This window comes from Amblyraja radiata, chromosome 19 (genome assembly GCF_010909765.2).
Source record: "Amblyraja radiata isolate CabotCenter1 chromosome 19, sAmbRad1.1.pri, whole genome shotgun sequence".
In the NCBI taxonomy this organism is placed as follows: domain Eukaryota; kingdom Metazoa; phylum Chordata; class Chondrichthyes; order Rajiformes; family Rajidae; genus Amblyraja; species Amblyraja radiata.
Genome location: NC_045974.1, coordinates 12,597,391 through 12,615,636, shown reverse-complemented (window position 1 = coordinate 12,615,636; position 18,246 = coordinate 12,597,391). Strand labels below are relative to the sequence as shown.

Sequence of the window (18,246 nt, the reverse complement as noted above, 5' to 3'; positions counted from 1 at the left end):
ATGGGGTTGAGAGGGAAAGATGGAGCAGCCACGATGCTACCCAATGTGCTACTCCCAGCTACTCCTGAAGTGCAGCCTTGACTGGAGGTGGGGGTTGGTGGGAACGATGTCAGGTCAGTGAAGATGGATTACTGTGTGTCCACAAGGGGATAATTATAAAAGGGAAAAGAGCAAATCACAAGGGCACATTTATTCTAAGATCCAAGGCTTGGATAAGAGATAATTTGGCATCAGGTCATGTTGGAGTGAACTGTCCATCTACTAGCTGGGCTGGCCAAGGATTCTGCATTGGAAACCAACAGCATTTTCCGATGAAGTACAGGAATAACAGTGAGTGAGCTGGAAATGTATACATTTCTTCCTTAAAATATTATGTATTTTGCTGAGCAAATGTTTGAGACGCCCTGTGAATATTGCAAAACTTTGTTTGGGCTCAATTCTGTTTCTTTGCACGCTGATATTTTTTTAATTGGTGTTGGTATTGTTTAGTTTATTATTGTCACATGTAGCAAAGTAGAGTGAAAAGTTTTTTTGTCTTGTGTTATCCAATTAGCGAAAAGGCTACACATGATTGCAATCTAGCCATCCACAGTGTACAGATACAGGATCAAGGGTATAATGTTTAATGCAGGATAAAGTCCAGTGTAGTCGGATTAAAGATAGTTCAAAGGTTTCCCTGGAGATGGATGGGAAGTCAGGACCGCTCTCAAGTTGGTGAGGGCACGTTTCAGTTGTCTGATAACCACTGGGAAGAAACTGCCTCTTCATCTGGAGGTGTGCGTCTTCAAACTTCTGTACCTCATGCCTGATGGGAGAGGGGGGAAGAGTGAATGACTCAGCGTTAATTATGCTGGTGGCATTGGCTTATTAGTGTCACATATAAAGAAAAAACTAAAAATGTAATTTTGCTGCTATCCAGTTCGATCATACAGAACATGAGTACAATTTAACCATATCGATGTTTAACAGGTAGTGCATACTGTAAAAGACAGGAAACATGATGCAGAGTATAGTGTTACAGACAAAGAATAAAATGTAGATAAAATAGAGCAAGGGGTGCAAAGAGGTAGTTTGAAAAAATGCAATTATTACAATTTTAATTGGTCTTGATTGTATAAAATGACATTTGTAATTTCACTTTAAAGTTTGTTCCACCATTGACCTGCTTTTGGGCCACTTTCGCAATTGTAACGAGTTAAAACTCGTTATGTATGTAGGGGGCGCTCCTCTGTGTGCAGCCATGTCAGCAGCGCGTCAGTTTTTTCAACTTTTTTTTATTTTTTAGTATGTTTAAAGTATGTATTTTGTGTTTCTCGGTGTGTCTTGTGTGGGGGGTGGTGTGGGGGGGTGAGGGGGAAACCGCTTCGGTCACCTCCTCCATGGAGAGGCGACTTTTTCCAGGTCGCCTCCCCCGTGGCCTAACATCAAGGATCGGCGCGGCCTTTCCCGTAGACGCGCCCGGGGCTTCAGCGGCGGGCGCAGCGTGGACTCTCGATGTGGAGCGGGTGAGCCCTCGCTGGGGCTCGCTGGAGGGGAGCGCTCCGTTTCGCTGGCCCGGGGCAGCCGGCAGCCTGAAGTCGCAGCCTGAAGCCTGCAGAGCTCCAGCTGGTGCGGCGTCTACAACCCGGGATCCCTCGTGGGGGACCCGGGGGAAGAAGAAGCCATCACTGCCAGCCCGCGGCCAACTTCTACCGCGGGGCCGGCATGGACTTACCATCACCCCTGGAGGGGAGCTTCGACCGCCGGCCCTGCAGTCTACGGTGCTTCTGGCTGCGGCGGGGACTTTAAGTCTCGACCGCCGGCCTGCGGCCTACAACAATCTAAAGCCGCGGTCTCCGGTGAGGAAGAGCCGATCCTGGACTGACTTTGGACTCTGGTCCTGTCCACGGGGGGGAAATGGAGGAGGACTGGCCAAATGTTGTGCCTTCCACCACAGTGATGAATGCTGTGGTGGATGTTTGTGTTACATTTTTATTGTGGTTGTGTGTTCTTTATTATTGTATCGCTGCTGACAACCCAAATTCCACCGACCCTGGTTGTGTGGCAAATAAATTCTGTCTTATCTATCTTATCTTAAAACTACCGTCCTATTTACCTTCCCTGATTGATGGTGACCATGAAAAATAACTAGCATCAGTTAAAGTCTGTGCTGTGAAGCAAGCAGCTGCTGACATAGCCAAGTCTGTATAAAGGTTTCTGTAGGTGGATGGGAATATGGGGTTGGGGTTATCTTTTGATCGGCCTTGATCTTATTACCATTGTGCAACGGGCTTAATGGGCTATTTAGTTTAGAGATACAGCGCGGAAACTGATCCTTCTGCCCACCAAGTCTGCACCCACCAGCGATCCCCGCGCATTAACACTACCCCACACACACTAGGGATTTTTTTTTTAACATTTACACCAAGCCTATTAACCTACAAACCTGTACATCTTTGAAGTGTGGGAGGAATCCAAGGATCTCAGAGAAAACCCATGGTGATCACGGGGAGAATGTACAAACTCTGTATAGAGTGCTCCCGAAGTCAGGATCGAACCCAGATATCTGGTGCTATAAGGCAGTAGCTCTACCGCTACGCCACCGTACCCCCCTCTGCGTCTTACTCTGAGTCCTGTGTTTATAAGTTCCACCCTTCCCTGCACTTGGTCCTCACTTTACACCTCATTGGTCCTGCACCAGCATATCGTCATTTGCCATTTCCACCAGTTTCAACAGCATCTCATCATCATCTTCTTTCCTCAGGAACCTCAAGGGACCTGTCTCCTTGACATCCCTTCTCACCAACCCGTCCGCAACACTTTCCCCTGCAAATGATAGGAGGTGCGATCACCTTGTCCCTTCACATTCTCCCTGACCACCCTCCAGGGACATAAACCGTTTTTCCAGGTAAGGCAAACGTTCACTGCACCTCCCCCAACCTGCTCTAGAGCATTTGATTTGGCCTCCTGTATAGCAGTGAGATCAAGCGCAACCTGTGACTGTTTAGCAAAGCCCCTGCACTCTGCCCCTCTGTCCACCATAGACATCTTCAGATTCCAGTTGCATACGATTTCAATTTCTCTTCCCTTTCCCACACCGACCTGCCTGTCCCCGGCCTTCTCCACTCCAATGATGAGGCCAAGCGCAGACTAGAAACACAACAGCTCATGTTTCACTTGAGTGAGTAGTTTGCAACGCAAAGATATGAACATTGACAGACACAAAGTATTCGGCGGGACAGGCAGCATCTCGGGAGAAAAAGGATGGGTGACATTTTGGGTCAAGACCCATCTTCAGACTGGTGAACATTGAACTTTCCATTTTGCTTGGGAATCTTACACCCCAGCAATGTTCAGCAGTATGAACATTGACGTTACTAACTTCAAGTAACCCTTGCTTTCCCTCTCACTCCACTCCTCCCCCTTCCTAGTTCTCCAACCAGTCTTACTTCTGACAACATTTTATCTGTTGCTTTGTTGATCTATTCTACATTTTTCCTTGATCTCCATTCCCTTTGTCCTGTTTTCACACCTTACACTTCCTTATCTATGCATCTCCCTCCCTGACATCAGTCTAAAGAAGGGTCTCGCCCGAAATGTCACCCATTCCTTCTCTCCAGAGATGCTGCCTGTCTCGCTGAGTTACTCCAGCATTTTTTGTCTATCTTTGGTTTAAACCAGCACCTGCGGTTCCTTCATACACATCCCCTTGTTCCTTTCCCACTCCCACCGCTCCCCTAAGGTTCTCCCTCCCTTCGTTCTTCCCAATCCTTCCTCATTCCCTCACCTGGTTCATCTGCCTATGATTTCCACCCCTCCCCCATCCCCCTGCTCAAATGGTTCCACGTACCTTCTGCCAGCCTCCGGCCCACCCCTCCTCACACCTTTCCTCTTCCAACTTATCCTTTTTGCCTCCACAGATGTTGCTTGACAGCTGTTGGCCACTTGCTCCCTTGACTATCTGTAGGTCAGGATATACAGGAATCCATTGTCCTTTCATGTAGGATTGAACAGCAGATGCTGTTTTTTACCAAAGATAGACACAAAATGCTGGAGTAACTCAGCAGGTCAGGCAGCGTTTCTTGAGAAAAGGAATAGGTGACATTTCGGGTCGGAGTCTGAAGATGGGTTCTGGCCTGAACGTCATCTATTACTTTTCTCCAAAGATGCTGCCTGACCCGCTGAGTTACTCCAGCATTTCATGTCAATCTCCATTGTCCTTTCCGCAGATTGGAAGCAGGCCACTGCCTCAAAAATAAATGTTCTGTTTTACCATGAGGAGTGTGATAATTGTGCTGTGAAAGAATATTTAATATTTAGTATTTATACACTTGGGATCTTACTGATAGATTAATGCTCCCTGATTGAAATGTAATAACCAGCCAGAGATGCAAAGGAAATGCTATCAATTATTTGACTATAAAATAAGTCTTAAATATGATGAGTTTTCACCTAAAGTTTGTTTTATTTATTGCTGGTTGGACTGCATGCCATGTCCTTTTGAAATAATTCATAGTAAATTAAATGAGGAATCATTGCATGAATACAGGTCGAGTTGCTGCCTTATAGCGCCAGAGACCCGGGTACAGAGTTTGTACGTTCTCCCCGTGACCGCGTGGGTTTTCTCCGGGTGCTTCAGTTTCCTCCCGCCCTCCAAAGACATACAGATTTGCAGGCTAATTGGCTTGGTAAAATTTGTAAATTGTCCCTGGTGTGTAGGATAGTTTTAGTGTGTGTGTGTGGGGGGGGGGGGGGGGGGGGGGGGGGGGGGGATCGCTGGCCAGTGTGAACTCGGTGGTCCGAAGGGCCTGTTTCTGCACTGTATCTCTAAGCTAAACTAAACAGGATTTAGCTTGGGTACACAAAAATGCTGGAGAAACTCAGCGGGTGCAGCAGCATCTATGGAGCGAAGGAAATAGGTAACGTTTCGGCCCGAAACCCATGAAGGGTTTCGGCCCGAAACGTTACCTATTTCCTTCGCTCCATAGATGCTACTGCACCCGCTGAGTTTCTCCAGCATTTTTGTGTACCTTCGATTTTCCAGCATCTGCAGTTCCTTCTTGAACACAAGGATTTAGCTTCGGTTGTTCTTCGAAGAAGCTAGCTTAGAAGGGGTGGCCGAATGGCCTCTTCCTCTGTTATATTATTCTGAGACGCAAAGCTAAGATTCTACAATAAGGTAGGCACAACGTGGCTCGGCTTAGATGGTCTAATAGGATTGCATTCTTGCCGTTGCCTTTTTTTCAAGAAGCTCAGAAGTGAATGAGCGTTTTATTGGGAATGCCTCACTGTCAGCAGAATCGAAGGATTTGCTTGACACAAATCATGCATAGACTATTGGCCTCGGGCTCCTTGTTGCAGTGGACAGCAGCGCGGCTAATAATTAGCCCCCTGAAAGTCTCAGTACTGCAGCCGTCATAGATTTGCTGTCACAAGCCTCCCACTCTGTGCTGCAGCCTCCGTGTTGCTGCCATTTCACCATGGATTATGCCCGGTGTCACTTCATTGCAAACTGAGCTGGCAATCTGCGCGTAAGCTGTGCACTGCTCAGCGGTTGCCGCAGGTACAGTATGTTCTCAGAATGTTTTCTTTGTACGCCAGCTCTTTTAAACTGAGTGACTTACAGTGGATAATGGTTTAAAGTTTCCGTGGATTGCCTAAGTGTGTGGTTGAATTACTGAAAAACCGTCCGTGAATGAACTGAAATTGACTTCAGCATTGAATTGTGGATTTCCGGATGCAAAAAAATGGAAGTGTTTTGGGGTCTTTAGAAAAAGGAATATCTTTTCAATCAGTATTTGTTTTGTTTTCTGGAGGTAATGGAATATACTTGTCAACATATTTAATTGGTGCAAGATATTTTGGTATGGTATTTTATTTCATTCTTCACATGTTTAAATTATAATGTTTTATTCTTAATTGTTTACTGTATGTCGTGTTGTTACTTGCGAGCAAAGCACCAAGACAAATTCCTTGTACGTATACATACTTGGCTAATAACATTTATTGAATTCAATTCAATTCAAGTCTGTGTGAACTTGTTTTCAGCAGATGTTGTTCAATGCCATGTAGAAAGGAGGACTTTTAATCATTTAATTTAAGGATAATTCACAATTTATCTTGTGGTTGGTGCTGTATCCCTCACTTAACCTCTTGGTTTACAGACAATGTACAATGTTGGTGCTCATAAAATGAAACGTTTCTATTCAAGGCAACTAGTTTCAACGTATATTTTAGAAAACAAAGCAAAAATTGTTCAGCGTTTAATACCATTGATCTCTGCAAGGTGTGTGACTGCTCTGGGAATGGAGTTAAAAGTATTCGGGGCTTTTGAAGTAGAAAGATGTTTTTAGTTGGGTGAAGATAGACACAAACAGCTGGAGTAACTCAGTGCTGACCCGCTCAGTTACTCTAGCTTTTTGTGTCTATCTTCGGTGTAAACCAGCATCTGCAGTTCCTTCCTACACTTTTTACTTGGGTTGCTTTGTTTCATGAATGGACTTCCGTGCCACAATGCAGAGTAAAATTCATTCACCATTGTGGCGTTCAGTGCTCCCAGGACTCGGGCATGGCACATTTGGAATTAGTCTTGTCGAACATTAAAGGACCTATAGTGTATTTAGATTCAGGGTGAAGCTCATTGTTTGCCCTGTCAAATGATCCCACGTCAGGCATAGCACATCTGGAGCCAAAGAGAAGCTCGTCCATTGCTCCAGCCAGTGCATCCTGGTCAGGTTAGTGCAGAGTGAAGCTCTCTTGTCAGGATTACAGGACTCTCAGAGATGGCTACTGTTTAGAGATACAGCGCGGAAGCAGGCCCTGCAACCCATCGAGTCCGCACTGACCAGCGATCCCCGCACATTAACACTAGCCTACACACACTAGGGACAATTTTACATTTATTCCAAGCCAATTAACCTATAAACCTGTACGTCTTTGGAGTGTGGGAGGAAACCGAAGATCTCGGAGAAAACCCACGCAGGTCACGGGGTGAACGTACAAACCCTATACAGACAAGCAACCATAGTCAGAGTCGAACCCGGGTCTTTGGCGCTGTGAGGCTGTAGTTCTACCGTTACGCCCACTGTCCTCTGTCGCATGGTGGCCTTTGCCTTACGTTGCCATGTGCTGTTTCTGGCTAGGATTACGGGCAGTTAAAAGCACACTGTCTCTGCAGGTTCACACCTCAATATAAATTAGACAGCAACTGTTCAGGGCTGTTTCTTAAGGGACCTGTCCACATGGAAAAGACTAAAATTCTCACTTTTAACTCGACTCAATAAAGATTGTGAAGCCATGCCAAATGTGAAGCCGAACCGTGGTTGCTGTTACACAGTACATGGGCAGCAAGCAGGGTCTCACACCAGCAGCACGTATTAAGGCAAGTCAGGCCAAAATGCCACTGATTTGGTCTAAAGTCACCCGCGAACATGTGGCGACTGCATAGTCTTCTGCAGTCGCCTAAAAAGTCGCCTAAGTGGGACAGACCCATTACCGTGCCAGAGACCCGGGTTCGATCCTGACTATGGGTGCTGTCTGTATGGAGTTTGTACGTTCTCCCTGTGACCACGTGGGTTTTCTCCGGGTGCTCTGGTTTCCTCCCACACTCGAAAGACGTACAGGTTTGTAGGTTAATTGGCTTGGTGTTAAAGAAAAGTTGGAAATTGTCCCTAGTGTGTAGGCTAGTGTTAGTGTGCTGGGTGATTGGTGGTCGGCGCGGACTTGGTGGGCTGAAGGGCCTGTTTCCGCGCTGTATCTCTAAAATGTAAAGCACAGAATTTAACCGGGCGTTCTAGAGTAGCAATGAGTGAACGCGCATGGGTTGGAGGATCTAGTCTAATATTTCAGTGGAGCAGTGAAGGATCTCAGCCCTATCAACTTCCTGATGTCCCTGTATTCCCCTGAGGGATCCTTCCACTGTCAGCAGTGATAACGTCTGCAGCCTTGCCTGCCCTCTCATGTATGACTACCACAGAACGGTTTGAAGAGTGAGTTATCCCCAGTATTCTGACTGATAGTTTACTTATAGAATCATACAGCATGGAAACAAGTCCTTCGGCCCAACTAGTCCATGCTGACCAACATGCCCCATCTACACTAGTTCCACCTGCCTGCGCTTGGCCCATAACCCTCTAAACCTATCCTATCCATATTAGTTTAGTTTAGAGATACAGTGTTGAAACACTTCCTTCAGCCACTTAGTCCACGCTGACCAGCGATCACTCGTTTACGAGTTCTATCCTACATGCTCCAGGCGAGTCCACCCTGACCAATGATCCCCGTACACGAGTACTATCCTACACACCAGGGACAATTTACAGAAGCCAATTAACCTGCAAGCCTGCATATCTTTGGAGTGTGTGAGGTAACCGGGGCACTTAGAGAAAACCCATGCGGTCATAGGGAGAACGTGCAAACTCCGTACAGACAGCACCTGTGGTCAGGATCGTACCCAGGTCTCTGGCGCTGTAAGGCAGCAACTCTACCGCTGCGCCGCTGAGCTATTTCATAAGCGACTTGACATTTAAGGGTAAAACTTGCTGAGATCCAGTATGGAGCGAGGGGTCAGATCATCCCTTGTGCTCCCAATTTCACAGTCAGTTTGGCTGGGAAGATGGAGTGCTGCAAAAATGCCTGTGATTGATTCTCTCCCCTTGTTACTGTTGAGTGAGACCCGAGAAATGCTCTAGACTCTCTCCAAAGGCTGCTGCAATAAGGTCAATTGGAAATTTCGAGGCTGCTGATGAATTCCTTTTAGGAAAGGGTATGGAAGCCGGGCGGGAAAATGCAGTTAAATACAGATCAGAGATGATCTAATGAAATGCAGTGTCTGGCTTGAGGGGGCCAAACCTACAATCTTATTATCAGGAGCAACAGATTGATTGCTGAACAGATACTAGCTATTAAATGAATTGGATTCCTTGGTTGACCCGTGTGCTGGGTTTAAATATACTGTGGAAATATAATTTGACCGTTTCAGAGCAAATGGTAAGTGCAGCAAGTGGGTCCCTTCAATTGTGGAGTAATTCAACTGCTATCAGGGTCCCTGAAGCAATAGGTGATCCTGCCTTGTGTGGAGTGTGGTTATGTGTAGCCCCTGATTGCCGGTTAGTTGCAGACGCGATTACAAGTGCGATGAAAGCTGCGAGTTTGAGGAGGATCACTTGCAAAGTGAGATCGTTCTAGCTTCTGTGTTCCCAATGTGTTTGATACGGCACGGTGGCGCCTCAGCTGCCAGAACCCTCGTCCACGATTGTACCCTCGTCAGACTGGCTGATTCCAGTGCACTCTTGGGTACCCCCAACTTCTGCTCGTCATTAACGGGCTCAACCACGCTCGATCGCTCCTGAGAGTGCTGGAGTAGCTCGGCGGGTCGGGCAGCATCTCCGGAGAACATGGATAGGTGGCGCTTCTGAGTCTGATGGAGGGTCTCGACTCAAGGCGTCGCCTGTCCCTGTTCTCTGGGGATGTTGCCTGGCCCCGCTGAGTCGCTCCAGCATTTTGTCTCCTTTTGCGTATTAACCAGCATCTGCAGTTCTTTGTTTCTACATATGGAAACAGGCCCTTCGGCCCACTGTGTCCACCTGTCCTACAATCACCCATTCATACTGGTTATAATAGTATATCTGATCAGATTGTATAGCAAGCTGTTTGCTGTACATCGGTACACGTGATAATAGTAACCTAATCCTAACATGCAGCAAGATGCTTTAACCATGCTCTGCTACAGATTGACCACATTGGTCCCATCAGCCACCTTTGACAATAGACAATAGGTGCAGGAGTAGGCCATTCGGCCCTTCGAGCCAGCACCGTCATTCAATGTGATCATGGCTGATCATCCCCAATCAGTACCCCGTTCCTGCCTTATCCCCATATCCCCTGACTCAGCTATTTTTAAGAGCCCTATCTAGCTCTCTCTTGAAAGCATCCAGAGAACCTGCCTCCACCGCCCTCTGAGGCAGAGAATTCCACAGACTTTGGTGGGATCATCCGAAAGAAGTTGGTGGAATTCTTCTTCTGGGGCAACGGAAAGCACTGGGTCTCTGCAGCGGTCCTGAGTCTCCCGATCGAGGAGGGTGGTCAGTCGCTGGTGGGCATTTGCACCCAGTTGGCGGCTCTCCGTCTCCGGACCCTGCAGAGATACTCAGGGCGTCTTCCCAGTTGGCACGTGCTGACGACGCACTTTTTCCAATGGGGCCGCTGCCTTCTAGGTGGCACGCGGATACCGATGCTGGGCGTCAGCCGAGCTGTCCTGCTGGGGATGCCCGGCTTCTACCGGGACTTGTTGAGAGTCTGGAACCTGGTTGCCGTTGACCGCCCCGCCCTCTCCTCCGCTGGCAGAGAGCAGCCGGCCCTCCGGGTGTCGGGGGGCTCAAACATGTGGAGTACTTGTGGCTGAGCAAACCCCCGCTCAGCCGGAAGCACTTGTCGGACCCAGATGCCGTAATCCTTCCCGGGAGCCGGTCCCACACAACTTGAGCCGCCTTTCCTCGACACCCTCCGAGATGCAGGGAGGCGTGTCCTGTACGGGCTCCTCCTCCACACCCTGCACTTCCTCGCCCTGGTCCACCGCCTGGATACTAAGTGGCGGTCGGTGTTGCCTTCCGGTCACGAGGGGGGCCCCTGGTGCGGGTTCCTCTATGCAGGGATTCTCCCCCTCTACATCGGGGAGCTGGGGTGGAGGGTATTGCACCAAGGAGTCCCCTGCAACCTGTTTCTCTCGTGGTTCACAGACTCGCCAGCCGCCTGCCACTTTTGCGGGCTGGAAGAGTCTGTGTGCCACATGTATATAGAGTGTGTGAGGCTGCAGCTCCTGGTCCATTATCTAAAGGGGCTGCTCCTTGCCTTCTGGCTGCATTTCCCACCCACCATCCTCATCTTTGGACACCCTGTGCGTAGGGGAGAGGGTAGGGCTGAGGATGTCCTGGTTGGGTTGCTCCTGGGCCTGGCCAAGCTGGCCATCCGCGAGTCACGGTGCCAGGCGGAAGAGGGCTCTGCCTGAGCCAGCTGCCTACCCCTTTTCTGGGGTTAGGCCTGGGTGGTTTTCGAGAGGGATTATGCGCTGTCCACTGGCATCCTGGGGGATTTCCAGGACCGCTGGGCACTGCGGGGGGTTGAACGCATCCTTGACAAGGATTGTAACAAAGTTGTACAGTAGTTTATTTAGTATATTTGTTTGTCTTGTATTATGGTGGTGGGTTCTGTTTTGTTTTATTGTATTGTAAATATTGTTTTTAATAATTTAATAAGACGCCCTCTGTCAGCTCACTGACCTGTGTGGACTCCCAATCCAGAAATGCTTTGTGTATTTGAAAACTCTCAGAATTGTGTTAAGACTTCTCCTTCTCCAGTCCATTTCCTCTCATTCACTGCCTGAACATTCTGTATTTTAATCTGTCTACGGACAATCTGTGGCTTTGACTTGGATTTCAAGAATCTTCACTCTCTTCATTGCTTCTTCCTTTGATAATCTCATTACCGATTTCTGAAGTCCCTTGAGTCTTTTCTAGTGCCACAACATTAACTGCCTGATAGTGTAGCTGCGAGCTGTATTGCAAATTTTATGGCATATTTATACTATGCAGTGTGCAGAGCATCTCAATTAACCACAAGATAGACACAAAGTGCTGGAGTAACTCAGCGAGTCAAGCAGCATCTATGGAGAAAAAGCATGTGTGACGTTTCGGGTCGGAACCCATCTTCACACTGAAAGTTGAGGGGAGGGAACTAGCATTTTTCTACCTCCAGTTCCCTCTCCTCTGCTTTCAGTCTGAAGAAGGGTTCCAACCTGAAATATCACCCATCCTTTTTCTCCAGAGATGCTGCCTGACCTCAGTTCAGTTTAGTTAATTGTCACGTGTACCGAGGTACAGTGAAAAGTTTTTGTTGCGTGCTATCCAGTCAGCAGAAAGACAATACATGATTACAATGGAGCCATTTACAGCGCATAGATACATGATAAGGGAAGAACGCTTAGTGCAAGTTAAAGCCAGCAAAGTCCAATCAAGAATAGTCCGAGGGTCACCAAAGAGGTCGGTAGTAGATCAGCACTGCTCTCTGGTTGTGGTAGGATGCTTCAGTTGCCTCATTACAAATGGCAAGAAACTGTCCCTGAATCTGGAGGTGAGTAACCTGCTGAGTTACTCCAGTACTTTGTGTCCATCTCTGGAGATATTCCACCAGTCTTCAGACGAAAAAGGCAAGCAATCTGCTACCCACAAACAGAGTTGCCTTTGGTATAAACCAGCATCTGCAGTTCCCTTCTGCTCCATGCTTGGCTGCACAGTGAAGCAGCAAGTGGAGCTGCTGCCTTGCATCTCCTCCTCGGGTTTGATTCTGTCTGTATTATATCACATCCATCCGTGATCACATCAATTATAATCCGACTGATGAGGGCCAATGTGCCGAAAGCCTTTCTGACCACGCTATCTACCTGTAACGCCACGTTCATGGAACTATATACCTGCACTGCTAGATCCCTCTTGGTTTATAGTCAACGTACAATGTTGATGATCAGAAAAGGAAATGTTTCCATTCAACACAACTAGTTTTAATGTATATTTTAGAAACCAAAGCAAAATTTGTTCAGCATTTTCAGCATAAATCCCATTGCTCTATAATACTCCCCAGAGTCCTACCAATCACCGTGTAGGCCCTGCCCATGTTAGATGTTTATATTCCATTCAACTTCATGTTGAATTTGTTGTCAATTAGTTATTTAAATAGTATAAAACAGGGTTACACATTTAGTTTAGTTGAGTTTAGTTTATTGTCACGTGTACCGAGGTACAGTGAACAGTTACTAACCAGTCAGTGGAAAGACAATATGTGATCACAATCAAGCCATCCACTGTGTACAGATACATGATAAAGGGAATAATGTGAATAGGTCCGAACACAGTTATGAACGATATCACCTAATAGCCACAATTATGGCAGGTACTTTTCACTGATAACACACAATGGTTGCATTCTGTATTGGAAACATTGTTTAGGGAATCTGAGATCTCAGGGACACTGTGTCTTGTTCACCTGTGAAGAGGTATAAAGGGATCTGGGGGTGGGGATAGAAAATATTTGTTGATTCCTGGAATATTACAGTCAATACTATAGCCAAGCCAGATCTATGCTGAAAAACAAACATTAGTTTCTGCTCTATAATCCATTTGTTATATCTTGGCTCAGGCTTTCAAATATATTCTTCCAGTTATAGATTGCTTCAGTGCAATTACATTTCTGTTGTATGTAATAAATTATTTAGCAAGGCTGCCCTTCGTTCTGCAGCTTATAAATGGATTGCAATGCAACAGAGTGAAACCAGAGCAAATCACTAGCCAGGAGAAACAGAAATAGTCCAAAGTACAGTAAACCCTTGCAATAACAGACCTCTGTATAGTGGGTTTCGGTTATAGCGGACCGAGGCTCCTGTTGCATTGCCCACCCCCCACTTGCGCCAGTCACCAAAACGTTACGGTAGTGGAAGCGGAGAGAGTGAGCAGCATGAAGGAGGCGTGTTCTTGGCATCCCCAGCCTGTGAATTCCCACTTGTTTAAACCCTGCCCCCCCCCCCCCCCCCCCCCCCCCCCCCCCCCCCCCCCCCCCACAATGCCACGTTTCTTCCCTCCCGGCCTTGGGTTAAACTTTAACCCCCCTCACTTGGTTATAGCGGACAATCGGCAATAACGGACACCATCCTCCCCCCTCCCCCCCCCCCCCCTCCCCGTGGTCCGTTATTATGAGGGTTTACTCTAATTGCTTCGTCTGGTTTCTGCCCCTGTCCATTGAGATGAGGAAAACATTTTTCACACAGAGAGTGGTGAATCTGTGGAATTCTCTGCCACAGAAGGTAGTTGAGGCCAGTTCATTGGCTATATTTAAGAGGGAGTTAGATGTGGCCCTTGTGGCTAAAGGGATCAGGGGGTATGGAGAGAAGGTAGGTACAGGATACTGAGTTGGATGATCAGCCAAGATCATATTGAATGGCGGTGCAGGCTCGAAGGGCCGAATGGCCTACTCCTGCACCTATTTTCTATGTTTCTATGTTTCTAAAATTATACGCTCATCTCCCTTTGCCTGCCACCTACTGAAGCTCACTGTTTAACCCTGAATTTCACCACGTCTCATCAGAGTTGGAAATCACGGTCCTAATGTAGGCAAAAAATATAAACTCTGCTATCAGACTGAAAAGCGGTAAAGTAGTTAATTTAGCTTGTTGTTTAAGAAGGAACTGTGGATGCTGGAAAATCGAAGGTAGACAAAAATGCTGGAGAAACTCAGCGGGTGCGGCAGCATTTATGGAGCGAAGGAAATAGGCAACGTTTCGGGCCGAAACCCTTCTTCAGACAGCTTATCTTGTTTTTTTCACTAAATTGTGCAAAACGCAGATTGGATAAATTTAGAGTGCTGCCTGTTTAACCATTCAATGTTAATGACAGGAGATCTTATTGAACACGCCCTGAAGCAGGCCCTTCGGCCCACCTAGTCCGCGCCAACCAGCGATACCGGACACCAGCACTATCCTACACACTGGGGACAATTTACAAAATTTACCAATTAACCAAAAACCTGTACACGTTTGGAGTTTGGGAGGAAACCGGAGCACCTGAAGAAGTCCCATGCAGTCACAGGGAGAACGTACAAACTCCCTACAGACAGCACCCGTAGTCAGGATCGAACCCGGGCCTCTGGCGCTGTAAGGCAGCAACTCTACCGCTGCGCCACTGTGCCATATTGTACTCTTCCTTTATTTTGTGATCGATGGTGCCAAAATTCATGCAAATATGTCAGAACATTGCAAACTAATTAGATGTATCTAAGGAACAAACAAGTAAAAGAATAAAAGGCTTATTCTATTTAAAAATCTGAATTGCATGTGTTTCCTGTCAAATAGTAGCTCTAATGTACATTTTTTAAATTTGTCAACTGTTTTTGCTTGTTTTAACTCTGGAGAACATAAATAGGTGACATTTCGGGTTACCTGAAATATCACCTCTCCAGTTTCTCCAGAAATGCTGCCTGACTTTGGGTGGCACAGTGGCGTAGCGGTAGAGCTGCTGCCTTACATCGCCAGGCACCTGGGTTCGATCCTGGCTATGTCTATGTGGAGTTTGTATGTCCTCCCTGTGACCGCATGGGTTTTCTCCAGGTGCTCCAGTTTCTTCCCACTCTCCAAAAATGTACACGTCTGTAATTGGCTTTTGTAAGTTGGAAAATTGTCCCAAGTGCGAGTAGGTTTGGGTACGGGGTGATCGCTGGTCGTCACGGACTCGGTTCCACACTGTTTCTCTAAAGTCTAAAGTAAAGTCTGAAACTAGATGAGAATGTGTTGTAGCGCATCCCAAAGACATGCAAGTTTGTGTGTTAATTGGCCTCTAAAAATTGTCCCTAATGTGCAGGGAGTGAGATCACATGCCACTAATTTGAACTGGTGATCGATGGTCAGCACAGGCTCAGTGGGCTGAAGGGCCTGTTTCCATGTTTTATCTCTAAACTCTAAATAGTGCAGGGTGGGGGAGGGTTGTAGAGAGCAGGAAATGTTTGTGACAGTGTGGAATGACACTAAAACGACTCACTTCACACATTACATCACTGGATGTTCTTCTTCTTCATGACTGCACCCCTGTGTCGTCAAATTGAGTATGCCTTGTTCCATCGATCTTGCTGTGATCGACTATGCTGAGTGTCAGTGACTGATGGATGTCTGGAGTGCTTCATTGGAGTGTGGCAGCACTGATGTCCAAACACCTTACTTTTCCATTATTGCTGAATCGTAGGACTATATTTAAGATCGGCTGTTTTTCAGCCTGTTCAGCAGTCAGAAGGTCCCAACCCAAAACGTCACCTAACCATGTTCTCCAGAGATGCTGCCTGACCCACTGAGTTACTCCAGCACTTTGTGTCCTTTTGTGCAAAGCAACATCTGTGGTCTGAAGAAGGATTTCGGCCCGAAACGTTGCCTATTTCCTTCGCTCCATAGATGCTGCTGCACCCGCTGAGTTTCTCCAGCATTTTTGTGTACCTTCGATTTTCCAGCATCTGCAGTTCCTTCTTAAACACATCTGTGGTTCCTTTTTTCTACTGTTTTCCACCCTTTGCATGCAACGTGAAATAAGAGACTCAAAGAGTATTTATATGATCAAGAGTGCAATGCCATTTGTCTGGCTGGAGATTAAGACAGTGGCTTTAGGCTCACTGTGTAAGAAGCTTTTAAGTGATTGCCTGGCAGTGACTGGTAATAATATCATCTTGGTGTACCGTTCAACAAACTGTGAGCTGCATATGGAACCTCACTTTCCAGTGCTGTCCCTTCTAGAGGCGATTCCAAAATGTTTCAATATTCCATCGTGTCAGTCCAGCCTTCCCGAGATATAAGATCAGTTTATCAGCTGGCGCACATTTGGACCGTTAAGATTGGAGAGTTAGCTTCAAACGAATCCTCCAGGCCACTTCCTCGTCCACTAATCCGCATTATCTATCCCCCACACCGGCCTGCCACTGTTTCCCTTGCAAGCGAACTGCGAGCAAATGCGATTTGTTTGTGATAAAGTGGATTTTTTTTTTTTTTACACTTTGCCATCCAAAATCAGTGAAGTGGTTCCCAGGCAACGGCTAAGGTTAAGCAGCTTTGCAGTGGCTGATGAAGTAAAGGCACCATATCTTTTCACACTTAACCATAGACTACAAGGTTGAAGCCAGTCTGGGCTAGTGACAGCAGGGGGTGCAGGTAGGGCTTGCATTGCGAGAAGGGGAAGAGGACTCCGACTAAACAAATGTGCTGTATTATATCACATCCATCCGTGATCACACCAGTCACTGCAAATCCAAGAGTCAAGAATTGTTTTATTATCATATGTCCCGAAATGGAACAATTAAATCCCTACATGCAGTAGCACGACAGATATGTAAACATAATACTCTGTAAACACCAGAATAAACAAAGTATAAAAATATTCTTTGTATTTAAGAATAAAAAGTTCTGTATATATTGTTTTCCAGTTTTTTCTAGAAGTTTCTCTTCGAAAGCATTTGACTAAACTGGAAATGTAGAAATTAGAAACATAGAAACATCGAAAATAGGTGCAGGAGTAGGCCATTCGGCCTTTCGAGCCTGCACCGCCATTCAATATGATCATGGCTGATCATCCAACTCAGTATCCTGTACCTGCCTTCTCTCCATACCCCCTGATCCCTTTAGCCACAAGGGCCACATCTAACTCCCTCTTAAATATAGCCAATGAACTGGCCTCAACTACCTTCTGTGGCAGTGAGTTCCAGAGATTCACCACTCTCTGTGTGAATTGAGCTATTTATCATCTGACTGTTAAGGAAAAGCTCCTTTTCCAGTACAGGTGTTAGTTTGTAGCTTAATTGGTTTCAGTAAAATTGTAAATTGTCCCTAGTGTGTAGGATAGAACTAGTGTATGGGTAATTGCTGGTCGGTGTGGACTCAGTGGGCCAAAGGGCCTGTTTTCCCACTGCTTCTCTAAACTCAACTCAAACTAAACTAAATTAAACTAAACTGAACTGACCTAAACTGAATACAACACAGTCCTTTTAGTCGACCATACCAAACATAGTGCCAAGATAACTATTTTCATCAGCCTGCACGTGATCCATAGTAGCTCTCCATTCACATGGCATAGGAACAAGCCCAGATCCACAAGCTTCCAAATTTGTGACTTTTGAATCTCTGCTGGAACTTTTGTTTTGGTGGAGGAGATGGAATATTGCTTCAGGTTGATGTTGCTGAGTTTGAAGAAAGCAATTGTCTGAGGCATTTTCATTCTCTTTTGGTACAAGACCACTGGCTCAGGCCTTGCTCGTGTTAGCTGTGGCTTAGCTGGCAAATGTGTTGTCGCTGAATCAGTCAAGCCTGTGTTCCCACCCACCTCAATCTCTCACACAAACCCGGGCTCCAGACTCCAGAGTACCACCAAGGAAGTGATGCTGTGTCTGAACAAGGGTCTCGACCCGAAACAGTCACCCATTCCTTCTCTCCAGAAATGCTGTCTGTCCTGCTGAGTTTCTTCAGCTTTTTGTGTCAACCTTCGGTTTAAACCAGTATCCTTCTTACTGTGTCAGAGGTGTCTGGTTCCTGTTGAGACTTTGGTTAAAGTCAGAACTGATCTCCCAGGAATGAAAATGTGAGATTTTGTACCATATTTATCCCTCAAGCAAGCCCATTAAACTCTCTTTGCTCATTTATCACATTGTTCTCTTTAGGAGGTGGGTAATTGCAAAGTGACTGTCATCAGCAATGAACCA

General features: G+C 46.5%; 1 protein-coding gene across 25 annotated transcripts in view; it reads left to right on the top strand.

Moving 5' to 3' along the window:
• Positions 1-18,246, top strand: part of LOC116983831 (neuronal cell adhesion molecule-like) — a 160,367-nt gene that overhangs the window by 36,629 nt on the left and 105,492 nt on the right. Inside the window, exon 1 of one of the 25 annotated variants that reach the window (XM_033037680.1) lies at positions 5,423-5,542. The exons of the other annotated variants lie outside the window; for them this stretch is intronic. The gene's annotated coding sequence lies outside the window, so the exon portion shown is untranslated. Of the gene's footprint in view, positions 1-5,422; positions 5,543-18,246 lie in introns of those variants that run through there. 25 annotated transcript variants of the gene reach the window in all.